This window comes from Prionailurus bengalensis, chromosome D1, assembly GCF_016509475.1.
Source record: "Prionailurus bengalensis isolate Pbe53 chromosome D1, Fcat_Pben_1.1_paternal_pri, whole genome shotgun sequence".
Lineage (NCBI taxonomy): Eukaryota > Metazoa > Chordata > Mammalia > Carnivora > Felidae > Prionailurus > Prionailurus bengalensis.
The window spans coordinates 21,157,455-21,171,071 of NC_057346.1; the positions used below are offsets into that span (position 1 = coordinate 21,157,455).

A 13,617-nucleotide genomic window follows, 5' to 3' on the forward strand; every position below is an offset into this window, starting at 1 on the left:
TCAACTCATCATGTTGGCCCACCAACTCAAAAACTCCACCCTTGTTATTGCCTTTATAACCAATGATTTGGGCTTGATTCAAAATGGTTATAAAAGATTAGATATTCTAAATGAGCCTAGACCTGGACACCTTCAGTCAAGAGGAGTCACTGTAATATATGACTCCTCTTGACAAAACATCCAGGACTTTGGGGGAGGTAGTATAGATTATGTGCAGCTCTTATCTCGGGTCTGGTCACCTATTAGAGTACAGTGCAGAACTTCTTCCTGGGTACAGATGCCATGAAGGTCAACAGAGAAATGCTTCTTTTTTCATTAAAAAATTTTTTTTTAATTTTTATTTATTTTTGAGAGAGAGATGGAGTGTGAGTGGGGAAGGGGAAGAGAGAGGGAGACACAGAATCCAAAGCGGGATCCAGGCTCTGAGCTGTCATCACGGAGCCTGATGTGGGGCTTGAACTCATGAACCGTGAGATCATGAACTGAGCTGAAGTCGGACACTCAACTGACTGAGCCACCCAGATGCCCCTATGATCGTGCTTCTTTACAAGGTTGTATGGGGACTAATATCTGATGGTTTCATGTAAGTCCTTAGACAAGACAAAATAACTGAATGTTATCCAATTTTACCAATCATTGAGTGAGTCAGTTCACTGCTTCATTCATCAAGCGTTTATTAAGAACCTACTCTGTGCTAGGCATGGTTTTCTGCACAGAGGATACAGCAGTGCACATCAAGAAGTGTTTACTCCCCAGACTTTGTATCTTAGTGCCTATGTGGTGGTGTTGGTGTTGCAAGATGGGGAGACAGGTTGGCTTTCCATTGCTTTCTAAGGAGGAGCAGGAACATTTTTCAGAGCCTGGTGACATCAACAGGAAAACTGTGAATAACCCTGGGACAAAATTTGACGGGACCACAGTGATGTCACAGTCCACCACAGATGCATCTGGTGGAAAGACTGATGGTGTCAGGAGAAAAAACACATTTAGATCCCGAGTTCTTCCATTTCTAACAACCTCAATTTAGAAGAGGTGTTTATGGTCAGATGTTTTCTTTTCTATAGATTCATGTCAAAACTTAAAGTGAGGGTTCAATGAACTGAGATCATGGTGTGTCAGCATTTCCAGCTGTAAAGCCGTGATTGTTCCACCCTTATGGCTCTCAAAAAAAAAAAAAAAGAGAGGGAGAGAAAATATAATGTTGCCTATAGTAGTGATAAATAAATACAGCGAGTCTCAAGTTGTAGTTTATATCGCGAGATACGAAATGCCCCTGGTTGATTCTGAGGGTTCTTATATCTCTGAGGGAGCACACGTCTGTGTGGGCCCTGTCCTTCCCTTTGAAAATCTTTGCTCTAAGATGCTTTTTTAATTAATCTTTATTCATTTTTGAGAGAGAGCGCGCAAGTGGGAGAGGGGCAGAGAGAGAGGAACACAGAAACTGAAGCAGGTTCCAGGTTCCACACTGCCTACACAGAGCCCGACATGGAGCTTGAACCCACAAACTGTGAAATCATGACTTGAGCCAAGTTTGGATGCTTAACCAACTGAGCCATCCAGGCACTCCTAAGATGCTTGTGTTTTAAATATTGTTTTAATAAGGAATATTTACATTTAGAATCAGCATGATAAAAATTTTTGGTATAGAAACTAAGTTTTCTATGGGAACTATATTCTAGTTAAAATGCCTTGTAATATGGACCATAAGCAATTTTCCCTTAATTTGGAACCAAAATGCCATCATTTCAATTACTTATTTCATTTCCCCATGATGTTTGCTGACATCATGTCCTCTGCTTCCTTTTCAAAAACTCCCCTAGAACCGGCTCTCATGGAGAAGAATTACTCAGTGGTGACCGAATTCATCCTGTTGGGAATTCCACACACAGAGGGGTTGGAGACTATAGTTTTTGTCTTGTTCTTGCCCTTCTATGCCTGCACCCTGCTGGGAAATGTGTCTATCCTCGTGGCTGTTCTTTCTTCCACTTGCCTTCACGCGCCCATGTATTTTTTCTTGGGGAACTTGTCTGTTTTTGACATGAGTTTCTCTTCTGTGACCTGCCCTAAAATGCCACTGTACCTTATGGGCCCCCTCATTTTGTATAAGATCTGTGTCTCCCAGGTCTCCTTCTTCCATTTCCTTGGAAGCACTGAATGCTTCTTGTATACTGTGATGGCCTATGGCCACTTTGCTGCTATCTGTTACCCTCTGTGGTAGGCAGCCATCATGAACCATAGACTCTGTGGGGCCCTGGCTGTGGGCACATGGGTGTTGGGGTATATCCATTCCAGCATTTTGACTTTGCTCACCTTCACTTTGCCATGCTGCGGTCCCAATAAGTGGACCACTTCTGTGATATTCCAGCACTTCTGCCATTGGCCTGTGCTGATACATCCTTAGCCCAGAGGGTGAGTTTCACCAATGTTGGCTTGGTATCTCTTCTCTGCTTTTTTCTAATCCTTCTATCCTACACTCGCATCACCATCTCCATCTTGCATATTCGTTCAACCGAGGGCCACCGCCGGGCCTTCTCCACTAGCAGTGCCCACCTCATTGCCATCCTTTGTGCCTATGGGCCCATCATCACTGTCTACCTGCAGCCCACCCCAACTCCATGCTGGGAACTGAGGTTCAAATTCTGATGAATCTCATAGGACCAATGCTGAACCTTTTAATCTATACCTTGAGGAATAAGGAAGTTAAAACAGCCCTGAAAACAATTTTGCACAGGACAAACCGCGTTTCTGAGAGATAGTAAGAGTGGATGGATGGGTTGACGACATGGAATTCTTCCTGGCCCAACATGCGAAATACTTTTCTGGAATCCTCACGTGGATTGCTGAAATTTCAGCACACGCTGAATGGCATGGCTCACTCTATCACAATACTTCATTGCTTTGTCTATTTGATTTTCTTGTATTACCTAAGTCCCCTCTCCCTGGTCTGTGTCGCTGTGGTTTTGCCTTTCTTCGGTGGAGAACCTTCTGCCACTACAAGGAAGACAGTTGGTCTTTGCCACTGCAGCATTTTGTCTACCTTTTCCAGGTCATGTCCTTCTACACTATGTGTCAGACGAAGCTTATGAGGAAAGACAATAAATAGAAGAACGGGATTTTAAGTGACTGATTGAGGGAGCATAATAGGATCTTGCCTCCTTCAACGTTAACAGACTAAATGTTTTCTCTTTCCTTCTCAACTGTATAAAAGTGGAATAACATAGAATTTATCAACAAAGATGTTTTCCTCTCCATCCCATGATTGTCCTCATTCCCATTTTCTCCACTTGTAGGTACTTAGGCAAATGTGATTAGCTCCCACCTATGCAAGGAAAGTGAAAGCTTTGCGACTAGTGTCCCAGAGTAGACGTTTCCATTTCATGACCTCATAGCTCATAGTGTGATTAAAAGTGTGATAAAACAGTGGGTTTATAAGGCAAGTTATTAGACTGAACCAGTGGTTTTCCAAGGAAGACTCAAAGAGCCCCAGGGCTCCAGCGAATTTAAGTCTTCCAAGTTAAGTAAAGTGAGGACTTCCCTTTTACGTACTTTATCTATTAGATATCTGGGCAAAACTCCATTGGAAAAAGTCTGACAGCCTTTGGAGTATGTGAGCTGCATGGTTCCTTCTGAAGCTAAAAACCGCGATGGGTATTGTTTCCTTCTACCAGTAACTTTAAAGGTGTTGCTACCTCTTCTTTAGCACCTGAACCTTCACCTTTTCTCCTCAACATTCACTTGGACTCACTACACTTGTTAAAACTCCAATGTTCATTCCATCTCCTGCCAAGCAATTCTGCTCTTTCAATAAAAACAATTATAAATGAAATATTTATTATTATACTTGGTCTTATGTGATATCTTCCTTATTTGATATACATCAAAGGTATCTACTTTGGTTCACAGATGGCTACACGGAAGCATTGTGATTATATCTGAAGCGCTATAGAAGGCAAAGGTGGATTTTGCTGGATCTGTCATATTAACTGCCTAAAGTACACATAATTTCAACCTCGACCCTTTGCACCTCTGACTTAAGCACTATACTCGAAAATGTCTTGATTCATCGTGATATTACACGAGTTCACCTCCACAATCCCCTCTTAAGAAACCCTAGACATGACTCCTAATAGCAATGTTTCCTTCCAGAATTTTCTGAATCCTTGGAAATACCAAGTATATAATTGCTTTAAATAGCCTCTTTACCGATTATTCCTCCAGTTTCTGTCTTTGGGTCGATACTATGAAGATTATTATTTATATAGCCCTTACTACTTGTCAGATACTATGCTAAATGCTATACAAAACGATCCCATTTAATACTCAAAACAATCTTGTGCTTTTTGTGTTATTATTCCCATTTTATTGATGAATTCCTAAGGCTTAGATGAAAAAACATCTTTCTCATTCAAGACTACACAACTGGAACATGATGGGGCCAGGCTATGAGGCTGAGGATTTTGTGGTTAAATATTAAGAAACTGCTTTTCAGATGCTTAGGAATCTTCCAGCTAAGAACAGATGGGTACTAAGTAAGAACACTTACTTTTATTAATGCCAACCCATGAAAATAAAATATCCTGGAAAAGGACATTTTTTTTCTCACCCTTAATGAAAGAAATAGTAACCAGGGCCGTCAGTGCTGCGTTTAGCACACCAACATACATGGCAGAGGGCTCTGGTCCCATAGTGAGATATGATGGGACATACCATCTAGGAACCAGCTGGGGCACAGCAACAGAAAAGCAAGAAAGAAGGGCCACACAGCAATAAGAAGTCTCACATCTTTCTCCATATCTTTTTCCAGAATAAAACAGTACAGGGCTATAAATGAAAGAACTGGAAACTTTGAGTGTGTTAGCTGGGCAAACTTGCAAAGAGGACAGATGATCAACGTTAAGAAAAGAAGCAAGACCTGAAGAGAAAGCTCTGTCCCCAAACATCCACCTGATGCCTCCTTCTAGCACCTATTGCCTCCATCCCCTTTTCTAGGAAGTTTCCTGAAGCAAGTAAAGAAATGGGTATGAATTTCCTTGTGTTGATTTTGCACTGGATCTGGGCCATGGCCCCTTGGTCTAGCAGCTCACAAACTTCCTCTCAAGCTACACTATTGTTTTGCATAGAGCCTGGTGAATTAACCTTCTGGAGGAATCTCAGAAACATCCCAAAGGCTGTTGTTGGGGAAAGGGACATCCCCTAAAAGATCCAAGAGCCCCATGGTGGTTTCAAATTTACTCAAGGCCTTAGAGAAGTGATAACAGTAGGAATGCATTTTCCCCTCTTCTTCATGTATATACATATACTTATGTATATACATATACATATGTACACATGTATATGTATATACATAAGTATACACGCATATATGTACATACACAGACACATGTACATGTGTACATATATGTACACATATGTACATGTATGTACATATACATACATGTATATACATAAGTATATGTATATGATTTAAAAGTGAAGACAAATGCTGCATCCATTTTTAAAGGAATGCTAAGCCATCATCACAATATCCCTTTTTAAAAATTTTTTTATTTTTATTTTATCTATTTTATTTTACTTATTTCATTTCATTTCATTTCATTTCATTTCATTTATTTTTTTTAGAGAGAGAGGGAGAGAGAGAGCGCATATGACTGACTGAGCTGTCAGCACAGAGCCCGATGTGGGGCTCCAACCCACAAACTGTGAGATCATGACCTGAGCTGAAGTCAGCAGCTTATCCGACTGAACCATCCAGGTGCCCCCATCACAATAACTCTTTTGCTTTCTTCTTTTTATTGTCTTTTAAATTTTTAAAGTTTATTTATTTTGAGAGAGAGAGAGAGAGAGCATGTGAAGGGGAGGGGCAGAGAGAAGGAGAGACAGAATCTCAAGGAGGCTCCGCACCATCAATGCAGAATCCGACTGGGGGCTCAAACTCATGACTGTAAGATCATGCCCTGAGCCAAGATCAAGAGTCTGCTGCTTGACCAACTGCGCCACCCAGGCATCCATCTCTTTTGCTGTTACTGCCTAACCAAATCTGATTTTACTCACAGCTTATGTAAATTAATTTTGACCCCATTTTTAATGGGAGAAGCCTTTGGGATTTTAAAAGTTTCTCATTAGTGAATTATGAATTCGTAGCTTGGTAGTACTATTGTTTAAACATTTAATTAACATATTTCTTGCAACATCCCCTAAAGCTAGGCTTCCTGTACAAATCTGTCTGAGACTGTTCACCATCACAACAGAAAAGCTCCTCTGGGGGCGCCTGGGTGGCTCAGTCGGTTGGGCATCTGACTTTGGCTCAGGTCATGATCTCGCGGTCCATGAGTTTGAGCCCCGCGTCGGGCTCTGTGCTGACAGCTCAGAGCCTGGAGCCTGTTTCAGATTCTGTGTCTCCCTCTCTCTCTGACCTTCCCCCATTCATGCTCTGTCTCTCTCTGTCTCAAAAATGAACAAACGTTAGGGGCGCCTGGGTGGCGCAGTCGGTTAAGCGTCCGACTTCAGCCAGGTCACGATCTCGCGGTCCGTGAGTTTGAGCCCCGCGTCAGGCTCTGGGCTGATGGCTCGGAGCCTGGAGCCTGTTTCCGATTCTGTGTCTCCCTCTCTCTCTGCCCCTCCCCCGTTCATGCTCTGTCTCTCTCTGTCCCAAAAATAAATAAACGTTGAAAAAAAAATTAAAAAAAAAAAAAAAGAAAAGAAAAGCTCCTCTGTGTTCCTGGTTGTTCCCTTTTGCTGGAGCAACAGCAAAGTGAGTGGGACTCTAGGCTTTAACTCCTCCTTCCCCTTTATTTGTTAATTAGAAACAAATTTTTCTGAGTCAACCAGCACTTTGGCTCTCTTTTCAGTTGAGCTGTTCCCTTTATTCAATAATTAGTTTCAGGAAGAAGAGTCAGACCTCACAACTCCCAGAGATCTTTTCCGTTCCCTCCCGCAATACCCTGGAGCAAACTGAAAGGTTTTAAAGTAAAAACAACTTTTACTTTAGGGATATTGAAATTCATATTAACAAAATATTTACAAGATACATTTATTGAGCCTACTCACGTATTGAGCTCTGAATGCCCAATTAGGAGATAGTGGGAGGCAGGACACCTGCTGCCTGCCAGTCTATGATGGAAGCAATAAAATATAGCCTACTAATGTTCCTTAAAGAGGATTCAGATCCTGTGAACTCATTAAAAATTTGTTTTAATGTTTATTTATTTTGAGAGAGAGAAAGCTAGGGTGTGTGGGGGTGAGGGGAGGGCCAGAGAGAGGGAGACAGAGAAGCCTAAGCAGGCTCTGTGCTGTCAGCCCAGATCCCTGTTGTGGGGCTGGAACTCACAAACCATGGGATCATGACTGGAGCTAAATCAAGAGCCTGCCCCTCAACCAACTGAGCCACCCATGCTCCCCCCTGTTAACATGCTTACTAGTATAATAAAACAAGGAAAGTGAACACAAAATGTGTACACAGAGCCACCTTTAAAGTCTCTGTAAAAGTATAGTCTCAATCATGCTGGTCAGAACACCTGTTCCAAAGTATTTTATCTTTTTCATGCCAGGAATTCTGCCATTAAAAAATGAATTTCTTCCCAAATTCTATATTCTCTTTTTAAATGCAAATTTCCCCCTGAAGTAACAGAAAGGAGATGAGAGGTGTCTGTTTATGGTTGAGGGAAAGAGAAACAAAAAGGCAGATGAGAAGATACATAGAAACAGTTCTCTAGATTTTGATTTGGCTGAAGATCAGCCCAATACCCTCAAATCTCTTTCTCCCTCAAGACACCCTGGAGAAGTAATTCAGTTGGTATTTGTTAAATGTCTGTTTAGACATTTGGACATAGAAGCAATTCTAATGGGTGGGAAGAGAAAATTCTGTAGAATGGGATGAGGAGGGAAGATGGTTAACTTGAAATTATCTGCATTAATCTTAGAGATTTTCTAAGCTTCCATTTTATGTTAATTTCACTTAAAAGTTTGATTAAGGAATATTTTATTCTCTTCCATAGTAACATCATTTCTATTTTTCATCCTCAAAATTCCCAGTCATTCCAACTTCATAAAGATAAACCCTATTAATTCTGTTGCATCAAGAACCCCAAGCTCACCTTGGATTAATCCTTGTCCACATCAGTTTGAAAGGCAGGGCTCTACCTTCCTCTCAATGTGGTCACTGTGCACTTTATTTATTTTAATTTTAATTAATTAATTAATTATTTTAATTTTTGAGAAAGAGAGAGTGAGCATGAGCAGGGGAGAGCAGAGGGAGAGGGAGAGAGAGAATCCCAAGTAGGTTCCACACCCAGCATGGAGCCCGGTGCAGGGCTCAATCCCACGACTCTGAGATCATGACCTGAGCCAAAATCAAGAGTTGGGTGCTCAACTGAGCCACCCAGGCACCCCAAATGTGTTCATTTTAAAAGAAATTTGCTTTTTCTTCTTTCCTTTTCTTTCTCTCTTTCTACATGCATACTCCTACTTACTTCCTTATCTTCACCTAGTATTCAGGACCTCCAGTCTGGACTTAAATAGTTAAAAGTTTTGTCCTGCACCTTAGTCCCCATGATCTACCCCCTTCTCACCCACTGGTCCCAAGCAAGCTTTTCTAGCCCATATCCTGGAATGAGTTCTGAATGTTAAAAAAAAAAAAATATATATATATATATATATATATACACACATATTTGCAAAACAAAGAACACTAAACACACTATTGAAACTAATTATGGCTTATGTGATATTACCAGAAAAAAATGCTTTCTTCTTTGCATTTTTCTATATTTTCCTATTTCATGCATTAGTTTCATAATCATAAGAAGACAATAAAAGTTGCTATTTAAACACAAAATCAATTTTGGAGAAAACGAAAAAGCTTATAATTCTATTACTGGAGAAAGAGAAGAAGAGAAGGGACTCCTGGGTGGCTCAGTCGGTTAAGGATCTTGACTTTGGCTTAGGTCATGATCTCGAAGTTTGTGGATTCAAGCCCCACATCGGACTGCGTGCTGACAGCTTGGAGCCTGGAGCCTGCTTCAGATTCTGTGTCTCCCTCTCTCTGCCCCTCCCGGGCTCTCACTCTGTCTGTCTGCCTCTCTCAAAAATAAACATTAAAAAAAAAAAAAGAAAGAAAGAAAAAGAGAAGGAAAAACCTCTTCCTCCCCTCCCCCCACTCCAATAAAACTTTCATGTATCCTTTCTTTGTTTAAGTGTGCAGTTCAGGAGTGTTAAATACATTCACATTGTGCAGCTGTCACTCTCTACCCCACAACTCTTCTTATCGTGTAAAATGAAACTCTTCACCTATTAAAAATAACCACCCCTCGCTCCTCCCCTCAGACCCTGGCAACTACTATTACATTTTCTGTCTTTATGACTTTGACTTCCTCACGTAAAGTGGAATCATGTAGTATTTGTCTCTTTGTGGCTAACTTAATTCATTTAGCATCATGACCTTCTGCCCATGTTGTAGCATACTGAGAATTTACTTCCTTTTTAAGGCTGCGTAATATCCAATTGTATGCATATGCCAGTCGTTGATCTATGGATGGACACACATTGTTTCCACATTGTAACTATTGTGAATAATGCTGCTATCGACATGGGTGTACAAATATCTCTTTGAGACCCTGCTTTCAATTCTTTTGGATATGTACCAAAAGTGGAATTGCTGGGTCATAGGTTAGTTCTGGTTTTAATTTTTCAAGAACTCTCCATACCATTTTCCACAACGGCTGTACCATTTTACATTTTACATTACCACCAACAGAGCACGAGGGTTCCAATTTCTCCCCATATCCTTTTAATGTGAATTTTTTCATAATCGACGAGCTACGAAATCCTATTTTTCCCTTAACGTAACACTATATGCATTTTCTGTATCTCGACACAGTTTTCAAATTTCTTATATAATAATACTTTTGCCTTTTTAATGTTTATATAGATTTCCATTGAATAAATGTATCTGAATATACCCTCATTTACCCCGTGACTTGCCTATGAAATGAGTTAGCAAGTTCTGATGTTGTGATTTCTGTGAATTTATGTGAATGACCAAATATATTCCTGAATGATCAGGAAATTTGTCCCCAGTTCCTGGCTCACAGGTCCCCAAACTCTTGGAATTTCCTGAGAGATAAGAGTAATGGGGGCATCGTTTGTTATATTTGGTCCCTCATCCACAGTTCCTGAGATCACTTCAGAGCATAGAGGTGAAATGGGTGTCTTGTTACTTCTAACAAACCCCTTTCCACACACCATATCTGTTAATGAGCTGACTTTTGGCAAGCACCTAACGATGGGGGCTGGTTGCCAAGGGAGCCAACAATGAATAAAAGGTTGCAACTTTTAGTCTTACAATCTGATTTCTACAGAGAGAAGAGAATTTAGAGGTGGAGTGAGTCAGCACTGGCCAAGGATTTCATCAATCGTGGCTCAGTGATGAAGCCTCCATAAAACCCCAGAAGGACGGGGTTCGGAAAGCTTCCAGGTTGTTGAACACCTGTAGTTGCAAGAAAAGTGGCATGTCTGGAGAGGGTATGGGCACTCTGTGCACTATCCCCACACCTTGCCCTACACAGCTTTTCCATCTGGATGTTCCTGAGTTCTATCCTTTTATAACAAACTGGTCATCCAGTAAGTAAGATATTTCCCTGAGTTCTGTGAGCTGCTCTAATAAATGAATTCAACCCCCAAAAGGGGGGCCATGGGAACCTCCAATCTGTAGCCAGTTGGTCAGAAGCCCAGGTAACAACCCAGACTTGCAATTGGCCTCCAAAATGTGTGTATGTGGGAGAGCTTATCTTGTGGGATCTGATGTTATCTCCAGGTAGATAGTGTCAGAACTGAGCTGGATTTTGTAGGACACCCGGCTAATGTCAGAGAATTGCTTGGATGTGTGAGGACATCATTCTTTCCCCACCTCCTTTTGGAAATTGGGTTCAGAACAACTAGTAGTCAAACAGCAGGCATCCATTTCTACTTGCTATACCAATGCTCCCATTCGGTTCCTACCATCGCCCGGCTCCAGCCTTTTGACTGTTCTTCTGTTTACCAAAACTTAAATTCCTTTCGAATTAATTTTTTTGCTTGCTGCGCTCTCTGACTTTTAGACTCACTCCAAAGGCTTAACTCATACTTGTCTTACTGGAGACTATTGCTTTTTGCTCTCTTGAGCAAAATGGTTAACGCAGAAGTACATCAGGTTCTCTGCCAGGCTCAAAGCTGCATAAAAGCAGGAACAATTTAGCTGTCTTTCTAAAATCAGTCTATCCCCACGGCCTTGTGCAGGGCCAAAGACTAGGTAGTCAAGATGATTTGTAGACTTTGATTAGTTGAGTGAACATTTTTGTTTGTTTTGTTTCTTTGCTTTTACCAAATCCATTTTCTGGGAAGATGTCTGTTGTTATAGCAACAGGCACAAATTGTCATGGCAACAGGCTCAGGCGTCAATTTCAATTACCTGTAAAACACAAATGCTTGTCTGATTCAAAACAAGCAAGAGAGCCAGACTTAAACTCTCAGGTTCTCTACTTCACCTCTGGCAACAACTCAACTATCAATTTTTGAAACAAAAATGGAGTAATCTGAAAGACTTGTCCAATATTTTTAAGCAGCCAACGAAATTTATTGGCTTTCAGATCCCTCAATTTGTGAATGAGCATTCAAGGTGACATTTTTGGCAACCTACTCTTGATGGACATAGAAGGACAGGTGGATTTACTTATGAAATCCAGAAACCCTGCTTGGGTAGACTGAGTGTTCCTGATGATCCTTAGGGGCATGTTTAACATTCCTGTCCAGGAAGACCTGACTAATGATGGAATCAGAATGCTCAGCAGGGGAGAAACCTATCAGCTGGTATGGTAGGCAGATTCATGCTTCCCGAAGATATCCATGTCCTAATCCCCAGATCCTGTGAATATGTTAGGTTAGTGGCAAAGGGGAATCAAGGATGTAGATAGAGTTAAGGTTGCTAATTAGCTGACTTAAAAAAAATTTTTTTTAAATATTATTTATTTTTGAAGGAGAGAGAGACAGAATGTGAGCAGGGGAGGGGCAGAGAGAGAGGGAGACACAAAATCTGAAGCAGGCTCCAGGCTCCGAGCTGTCAGCAGAGAGCCTGACGCAGGGGCTCAGACTCATGAACCGTGAGATCGACCTGAGCCAAAGTCAGACGTTTATCTGACTGAGCCACCCAAGCACCCCGCTAATTAGCTGACGTTTAGATTAGGAGATTCTCCTAGATGATGGCAGTAAGTGCAATGTAATTACAAATGTTCTTACAAGTGCAAGAGGGAGGCAGGAGAGGAAAACGGAGAAATTGAAGCTGAGGAGGAGCCCAGCCCTGTCAACACCTTGATTTTAGCACAGGGAGACTCACTTTGGACCTTTAACCTCCAAAGCTCTAAGACCATAAATTGGCATGGTTTTATGCCATTACATTTGTGGTAATTTCTTACAGCAGCAATAGGAAACTAATACAGCTGTTATGTCTCTGAGGTTCACCGCTGATTCAGAAGATTCCCTGGGACTCTGCTCTGCTGGGTAAAGTTCTGAAAGCTAGGCTCCAAAGGCTGTACGGACGGATAAGCTCTTGTGAATCTGTCTTCCTTGCAGAGAATATTGGCATGTCAGACTAGAAGCGCACAGGAGGACAAAAACCCTAGCTACTCAATGGGACAGGTCCTAGAAAGACATTTGGGGTAAACCCTTACCTTGGGTAAACCCAAGCCTTGCAATTGTATGTTGGTCTTGAGCAGATGTCCCTCAGCCTTACAAGACGAGTGTACTTTCAGTGCTAGAGGTCCTGGCTCTCAGAGAATATGAAGAAAAAAATTTTAACAATGAATGATCACATCCTCCACATGGCCCAGAAGATTTCAAGCATCATTAGTTAAAACCAGGGGTAGCTATTTACTGATTGGAAATCAGCACACCAATCCCTTAAAAAGGATTCAGAGCGATTAAAAAGAAAAACAAAAAACAAAGAACAAACATATGTTAGAACTTAGTATTTAAAGGAGTGCTTGCCTTAAAACAATGCACTGGGTGGCCCAGTCGGTTAAGCATCTGACTTCAGTTTAGGTCATGATCTCAGGGTTCGTGGGTTGGTGAGTTCGAGCCCCATGTCAGCCCCACATTGGGCTCTCTGCTGTCAGTGTAAGCCCCCTTCAGATCCTCTGCTTCCCCCTCTCCCTGCTCCTCCCCTGCTCTCTCTCTCTCTCTCAAAAACAAACAAACAAACAAACAAACAAACAAAAAAACAATGAAAAAGAAAGGCTTATTATAAAACGTGGAAAATTGATTTTGGGAGGAAAACATCTAAACTCACAATATGTACCCAAATGGGTGCGCCTGGGTAGCTAAGTCCGTTAAGCGTCCGACTTTGGCTCAGGTCATGATCTTGCAGTTCACAAGTTGGAGCCCCACGTCGTACTCCGTGCAGACAGATCAGAGCCTGCAGCCTGTTTCAGATTCTGTGTCTCCCTCTCTCTCTGCCGCTCTCTCTTTCTCAAAAATAAAGAAACATTTAAAAAATTACAATATGTATCCAAATGAATATCAGATGGAGGAAGACTTAAACAGTAAAAGGGAAACAAAATCCCATAATCTGATGAAGAAAATTCGTCTGTA

General features: G+C 41.4%; 1 pseudogene; it reads left to right on the forward strand.

Annotated features, from left to right (window-relative positions):
- The first annotated feature begins 1,831 nt into the window (after positions 1 to 1,831).
- Positions 1,832 to 2,756, forward strand: LOC122482499 (annotated as a pseudogene).
- The last annotated feature ends 10,861 nt before the right edge of the window (positions 2,757 to 13,617 follow it).